This window comes from Mirounga angustirostris, unplaced genomic scaffold (assembly GCF_029215605.1).
Source record: "Mirounga angustirostris isolate CCGP_5_RB_7025 unplaced genomic scaffold, mMirAng1.0.hap1 SCAF_14, whole genome shotgun sequence".
NCBI classification, from domain to species: Eukaryota; Metazoa; Chordata; class Mammalia; order Carnivora; family Phocidae; genus Mirounga; species Mirounga angustirostris.
Genome location: NW_026991722.1, coordinates 23,479,096 through 23,487,515, shown reverse-complemented (window position 1 = coordinate 23,487,515; position 8,420 = coordinate 23,479,096).

The window sequence follows — 8,420 nt, the reverse complement described above, 5'->3', positions numbered from 1 at the left end:
ATATAAAAGCCATGGTCATTTTGTCTCAAATCTTCGACTAAAGTAGATGCCATAGGGAGAAGCAGCAAGTTCATTCCTCGGCTTCAAATACACTCTAGCAAAGGGAAGCAGGAGCCTCCTGATACCCAGATGGGGGAAGTGGAGTGAAGTCTCTCCAGTCTGACAACCTCTAAGAGCAGAAAGTTGCTGTCGGCCATTTGCTTGTCTAACCACTGTCTGGCTGTCCTGCTTCTGTTTTCCTGACTTTATTACTTGACAGGCATTATTAGTACCGAAATGCAAGAACAAGTTCAAATTCTTCCTTACGTAGCCTGAGATGATCTCTGAAAATGGTTCTCTACGCACTTGACCAGGAAAACCCAATCATGCAAATCAAGAGGTTCAAATCTGTGTTTACTTTAAGAACATCCATGAAACAGCCCAGAGCATCAAAGTATGCATATCTGAAAAGCCACCAAGTCTCTGAAAGATGTCATGTTACAGAAGCAGTGCATGCCCAGCGCATCATTACAATGGTGGAGGACTCAGACCAAACAATGGGGCTATACACAGGGTCAGTGGCCCCAAGAGAGTGCTGAGTTTTTGCAGCTCATGCTTAAAAATGCAGAGGGTAATGCTGAATTTAAGAATTTAGATGTTGAGGGGCGCCTGGGTGGCTCAGTCGGTTAAGCGTCTGCCTTCAGCTCAGGTCATGATCCCAGGGTCCTGGGATTGAGCCCGGCATAGGGCTCCCTGCTCAGTGGGGAGTCTGCTTCTCCCTCTGCCTCTGCCCCTCCCCCCTCTCATTCTCTCTCTCTCTCTCAAATAAATAAATAAAATCTTTAAAAAAAGCTAAATGTACATAAACATCTTCCAACCTAGGTTAAATCTACTGCAATCAAAGAACTATAGAGTTTATGGGCGCCTGGGTGGCTCAGTTGGTTAAGCGACTGCCTTCGGCTCAGGTCATGATCCTGGAGTCCCTGGATCGAGTCCTGCATGGGGCTCCCTGCTCAGCAAGGAGCCTGCTTCTCCCTCTGACCCTCCCCCCCTCTCATGTGCTCTCTCTCTCTCATTCTCTCTGTCTCAAATAAATAAATAAATAATCTTTAAAAAAAAAAAGAACTATAGAGTTTAATGGAAGCGGTCGAATACAGAAAACGTTCTGTGCGGTCTTACCTGAGCTAGGCCGTGAGCCGCGCGGCGAGGCGGGCTTCTCACAGCTCATACTGATGAAAGGTGAATGTAACTAATCCCAGGAACGTCGCTCTCCTTTAAACAAGCGTGGGGCCGGCCAAGCTGCATTTTGTCCTTGAATATGAAACATAGAATGAGTTCGAGTTTTATCACAAGAGGGAAATACATAATAAGACCTTTTTAAGCTATCTACCCCCTAATAATTGCTAGAGATACATTTCAGGCCATGCTGTTTTGCAAACTTTGAAGGTTCTTACGTTAGTTTCCTACTTTTCTAGGGCCCCGTGAGAAAGCTACGTGTACTTATTGGTGAAGGGAATTGGAACAACAGTACCATGAGAGGCCAAATCCACTCCACCAGTAAGACTGTGCGTCACTTTGTCCCTGCTCTTAACAGCCCAAAGCATTCTTATGCTATGTGTCCTGTTGTCCTCGCAGTCCTGGGGGGCGGGGGCTCATTCTCATGCCTCCTTGACAAGTAGGGAAACCGAGAGGCAGGCAGAGTGAGTGGGGCTTGCCCGGAAGTCTCAAAGCCAGTTGGTGGGACTGGAGACTCCACGTTCAGCTTCCTCTCCTGCTTTGACCAGCTAGCCGTTCTGTGGATTTGGCCACTCACCTCTACAGGCCACTCTTATTCTCTGTGACCTTCCTTCCAGGAGAACTTCCTTCCCTTCCTCCCATCCCTTTCTTCTCCACCCTCTCCCCCACCTTCCTTGTGTCCATTTTCTGTTTGTTGTGGACATTGCTTAGTATATTCCTTCTTCTTAAACTTGACAGTCTCGGGATTGTATTTACATTTACGGTAGAATCCCACTGAGCGACAAAAGTATCAGCATTTTATGACACAATTTCAGACACAATTTTACCAACAGAACAATGCGCCCATGTCCAAAAGTGTTTGAAAATGTGTGCTTCTGTCATTAGAAATCCAGTCTATTATTGGGACAGTTGACTTTCTTGATAGGATGGCTTTTCTATAGCCCACAAACTTCAATAATCCTGTCGTCGATCCCATGATCCCAGCCTCTCACTACAAGTCCATCACAGCTAATTCTGCCTTTCCCAGTATTGCTCATTTAATTCCTCCAGAAAACAACAAGAGAAGACAGTTTTATCAACACATGTATATTCAGGAATCAACTCTGTGGGCCTTAGGTCTCCAGCGGCTTCCTCTCTCTCCCACTGATCTCTGTTCCATTAAGAGACTATACATTAGATTGTCCCCAGAAAGGAAAGGAAAGTAGGTAATAAGCAAATCACCTAATACCCACCCGGATATTTTTTGGTAGTTTTTTTTTTTTTTTTAAAGATTTCCTTTATGTATTTGAGAGAGAGAGAGAGAGACATCATGAGAAGCAGGAAGAAGTAGGGGGAGGAGCAGACTCCCCGCTGAGCAGGGAGCCAGATGTGGGACTTGATCCTAGGACCCTGGAATCATGACCTGAGCCAAAGGCACTTAACCGACTGAGCCACCCAGGCACCCTTTTGGGGTAGCTTTTAAGTATTCCTGTTCTCATTCTTTCTTATAATTTCAAGTGAATGAACACGGACCGTGGCTTAAAACAACACAGCAAGTTTTTGATCTTAGAATCCACTGCTATCTCCATCAAAACTGATGCCTATTAGTACAACCGTTTTGGAGGGAAGTTGACAATATCTATCAAAAGTCCTTGTACATATGCTGTTTGACATAGTAGTTCTGTTGATAGCCATTTAGCCCCAGGGGCTGTGGTGATTTCGTGCAAATTAGAAAAAGGAACTCCTTCCTTAAGACATTTTATGCTATCTGCCAGAAAATTATCATAATAAGTACTTAAAGTTATGATGTTTAAAAAGTGACTGTTGCCCACATAGATGAAGTGCTTTGTGCAGTGTACAACCGATGCAACTGTATATGTGAGATCCAGTTACCTTATGAATACATATGAAGGATGACATCGATATATATGTAAAAAGGTATTCATAGAAACATTATTTGTAATAGCAAAAAATTGTTGCAGATGTCCATCAGCAGGGGACAGGTTAAATAAATATATTAGGGTACCTTTATATAATGGAATACTAGGGAGCAGTATAAAAAAATAGAGTAGACCTATGTATGCTGATTCAAAGAGATATTTGAGGTATATTATTAAGTGAAAAAAGTTGCAGAGAATATATTAATAATTCAATGTATGTGAATATCTTTTGAGAAAAAAATTGGCTGTATCAGCCATTTTTTTCTCAAAAGACATTTTTTCTCAAAATACATTCAAGATATCATTAACAGGAGTCTTTGAGGAGAAGAGTAACCGGGCAAGAGAGAAAGCTTTTAGTTCAAATGTATACTTTTCTGCATTGTTTGAATTTTCTTACCAAAAGCATTTATTACTTTCAGTTTAAAAAATTAACAGGGATAATCAGACTAGAAAGTTACTAATCTTTTTTTTCTTACATTTTTAACCATCAAAAAAACCTAAAAAAAATTTTTTTACATTTTTTTAAAAATGAAGTTAGTTAACATACAGTGTAGTATTGGTTTCAGGAGTAGAATTCAGTGATTCATCCCTTACATATAACACCTGGTGCTATCCCAACAAGTGCCCTCCTTAGCCCTCCAGCAACCTCAGTTTGTTTTCTATATTTAAGAGTCTTATGGTTTGCCTCCCTCTCTGTTTTTATCTTGTTTTATTTTAAGAAATGTTTTTTAATTGCTGTGCACATCTCCCAACAGAATACATTAAAAAAATAAACTGCAGTTTCTTGGTTTTGGTGTTTGGGAGGTTTTTTGTTCGTTGTTGCTGTTATTGTTGGTGGTGGGTTTTTTTGTTGTAGTTGTTGTTTTTTGGTTTTGTTTGTTTCTAGCAAAGGGGCTGAGGAGGGGAAGGAGGAAGGCTGGTGGAGAAGCAGGGAAGCAGAGCCCTCTCCGTGCCCTTGCTCTCTAAGGGCCCTTCCACCTTTCAGTTCTTGTTTGAAATTTGTTTCTATTAGACAACTAATATATTTAATCATAGAACAAGAGTATCATGAATCTCACCTTCTTTTATTGATTCAGGCCCAGTTGAGTGTAAACTCAGTGCTTCCAGAGTTGCCCAGGGGTCTGTTAGAAAGCTACTCATCATAAAAAAAAAAAAAAAAAAAAAAAGAAAGCTACTCATCGTGTGCTTCCTTCATCATATGGGACTAAGTGGGCGTAGAACAATGAGATTAACTGTCTTTCTCTCTTTGGTTTTGATCCTTAGAAAAAAGAGAACTCTAGCTTTCTATTTGTTCCTGAAATTTTAAACCTATTAGAATAAAAGTAAAGCTGACTTCATTGTCACAAATTTTATGTTAAGAATCTACTCCCCCAAATGAATACTGATTTAGGCTGCACATACATTATTCTAAAAAAAAAAAAAAAAGATGAAAAGAAAGATTTCGTCTTTGATGAGCAGAAATAACATTTAATATAATTAATATAGCAATCTCAAACCTAACAATACAGTGACTTTGATATCTTAAAAAAAAAAGAAAAGAACTATTTGTATTTCTTAAGAAAAAAATTCCTTTCAGGAACGGATGTAGGAGGAGAGCATGCTGAAATGTTATAAATTTTGCAGAATATTTCTTACTTTGGGGCTTTGTATTTTGAATCATGTATTTGTTCCAGTGTCAGGGGTACCAGACCTTGATTCTGATTACAAGTTATACATATTTTGATGATAAGTTACACACGTTCTTGTTTCTCTACACGTTGGGAGATAGGTTTTAAATACTGAGCTGATTCCAGGGCAAGGTCTTCTCTTACCACCGATGTAAGAAATACCCTTTTATACCTTGCTGCATTTCTGTTTGGAGGCTGATTATTTCGAGCCCCCGTATTTATTTGCTTACCACGTTTGCCTTGGTTGCCCTATGTCACTAACCAAGTGTTTATTCATTCAATAAACATTTATTGAGAGTCTCCTCAGTGCCAGGCTCTCAGCCCAACACTAGGGCATAAGGGAATGTAAAGGTAACTATACGGATAAAAATATATGATCCCTGCCCTCAGAGAGGTCACAAGCTGCCAGGCCATGGGCTCTTATGTCCAATGTCCATTATGAGTACAATCAGTATAATCAGGGCCAGGGCTAAAGGAAGGGGAGAGAGACGTGGGACAAAATTTTAGGAGACTCTCCCTCTCGGGGGTATGCAGATGCAGGTAGGCACCTGAGAGGGAGGGCCTCAGCAAATTTTGAGCTCTAGGGCTCCTGGTTTCACCCTCGTCTGGCCTTCCAGCCCTATAGCCTGGCCACCTGGCCTCCTGACCTTCCCACATGGCCTCCTCTTCTCCTCCCCTGCCCTTCTTCCAACTTACTGACACAGTCGCCCTCCACTCAGCTCATTTCACTTCCCTGAAAATGTCTACCCTCAGTGTCTGTTTTTCATGCCTAGCGCTAAGCAACCCTCCCTCTAAGCCATCCTGGTCTGGTTCAAACCCCACACCGAAAGTCTGCCCCAGACCCAAGAACCTGATCCATTTCTTCCCACGCACGTGCACTCCCACTATGGCCTTTATCACCGACCAATTTGTATTCCAATTATTACATAGGAACCCACCTCCCCAACCCTGGGTTGTGAGTCTTTGTGGAGTATCACTCCAAACCTGTGGCACCCCGCACAGTGTTTACACAGGGTGGGTTAGGTCCTAGTCCCCTCAGGCGGCTAGAACAAGTGACCACAGACTGGGGGGTGCTTAACAACAAACATACATTTTGCACAATTCTGAAGGCTGGAAGTCCAAGATCAAGGCGCCAGGGGATGCAGTGTCTGGTGAGGGCCGGCTTCCTGGTTTGCGGACGACTGTCTTGCGGTGGGCTCACATAGGGGAGGGCAGAGGGAGCGCGCTCCCGGCCTGTCTCTTCTTGCAAAGGCACGAATCCTAATCCTGATGGCTCCACTCTCAGGACCTCATCACCTCCCAAAGGCATTTAGGGATAGGGTTTCAACGTAGGAATTCTGCGGGGGGCGGGCAGGGAGGGGGCACAAACAGTCCATAGCGTGGGCTTTTAACAAATGATTCCCCCATTTATCTGAATCTTTACAATCTTCAGCACGTTTTTTGGTGTTTCTTTTACTATAACAAAAGCCAACATTGGGGGCGCCTGGGTGGCTCAGTTGGTTAAGCGACTGCCTTCAGCTCAGGTCATGATCCGGGAGTCCCAGGATCGAGTCCCACATCAGGCTCCCCACTCAGTGGGGTGTCTGCTTCTCCCTCTGACCCTCTCCCCTCTCATGCTCTCTCTCACTTCACTCTCTCTCTCTCAAATAAATAAAATCTTAAAAAAAAAAAAAAAGCCAACATTGGTTGGAGGCATTCATGATACTCAAATTTAACTCTACAGAAGCAAAATAGGAATTACAATGAGTTCGTTTGCTTAAATAAAAAAAAAGGCCTTTTTTTTTTGGTATTTCCCAGCAGCTAATCAAATGCAACAGTAGCTTAAGTAAATGGACATTTAATTTAGTGCTAATTTCATTTGTGTGTAGGGAGGCCCCGGGGTTGGGGGGGGATAGTGGTTACATTGTTATGACAATAGGCTTTCTCTTCACTGCATACAAGATAGTCACTGGGTAAAGACAGCCACTCCTTGGGCAACAGCACTTCTGAATGGCTTCTGATAGTGGATTACACTGGGGACCCGGTTCAAGTTGGGCAACCCAATGACAGCAAGATCTTCTCTTTACTGAGCATGATAGTGTGGCGTAGGATAGAACTGGACATGGCCAATTTTATAAGCAGCGTTCCCCATGTATTACTAAGGCACACCACTTCATCAGGGTAGGAAACTGCAACCCTACACACACACACACACACACACACACACATGCACACACAGTGGTCATCCAAGTGTACAGTTATGATGGTGTCCTGGAGGAGTTAGTGGCCTGGGACCCTTAGCATAATTTTACTCGTGGCATTTGCTTTATACAAGGCCATGGAAGAGATTATCTATCAAAACTATCCCAGTATCAACCCCACCCTGAGCATTTGTGAAATCCATTTTGGAACTGATTTAATGGCCAAAGCTTGAATTTGCCCAATCATTGGAACTAGGGAGTAGCCATTCCCTCTTCTTGCTGTTTCCTAGAAAGGACCTGTTGTATGAGACGTTTGTCTTCATGGTGTGATTTGACAAAGCAGCTTAGAGTTTTAGCAACTCCGGTAAAATATTTCAAGTAAACAAATTCAAAATACTGAATGGAAAACCCTTGTCTTTCTTGGAAGATCTTAGCAAAGCCCTTTGTGATGTGTTTCTTCTACTTCCTCCTTGCACATGCAGGCATCACCCCCTCTACCTCAAATGTGTAAAAATCAGAATGAGCACCGCATGCTAAATGTGGAACACAGCAGGGTTTTCTGGTCCACGGTGACTTTACTGCTATAATCCAAATAGTCACTGTCAACCAGGAACGTCTCAAACTTGTAAGTCTTGGCATACATTCAGGAGATGTGACTTGAAATGCAGCGATGTTGTAGCTGGAGGGTAAATGAAGAGAAACTCACATGGCTCAGTGTCTGGGCTTCTGGATACCTGGGCAAACACTGAAATTCTGTCAGATCAATGAGATTTTAAAATTAGTTAATGGGGAGTTAGTTGTGTTAAAGGAAATATAAATGAAGAATCATCGATTCTTATCTGCTTCTAAGTGTTGACTTTAGGGCTTTCTAAAAGTACGGAGGTTCCACAAAAAACTAAAAATAGAATGACTATATGATCCAACAATTTCACATCTGGGTATTTATCTGAAGGAAAAAGGAAACCTTGCCATTTGCAACAACATGGATGGACCTTAAGGCCATGATGCCAAGTAAAAAAAATCAGGCAGAGAAAGACAAATACTGTATCCTTTCACTTCTATGCAGAATCTGAAAAAACAGACTCATAGAAACAGAGACAGAGTGGTGGTTGTCAGAGTTGGGGGGGCGGCTAGGGAAAACAGGTGAAGGTAGTGAAAAAAAGAATATTTTATGATTCATGAAAATTATAAGAAACTCAAATTTCAGTGTCCACAAATAAAGTTGGATTGGAACACCAAATAATCAATCAAGCCAGCCAGCCAGCCAGCCAGCCAGCCAGCTAGTTCTTCGAGCCTCAGATTCCCTAAATACAGACCTGGACCACAGAGAAAGTGGTGAAGGGGCATCTATACAGATGTTACTCATTTGAACTGGTAATGGTGGGAAGAAGAATGGCTCGCCCTCTGTCTTGGATGTTGTCTCTGCCACCACACATTCT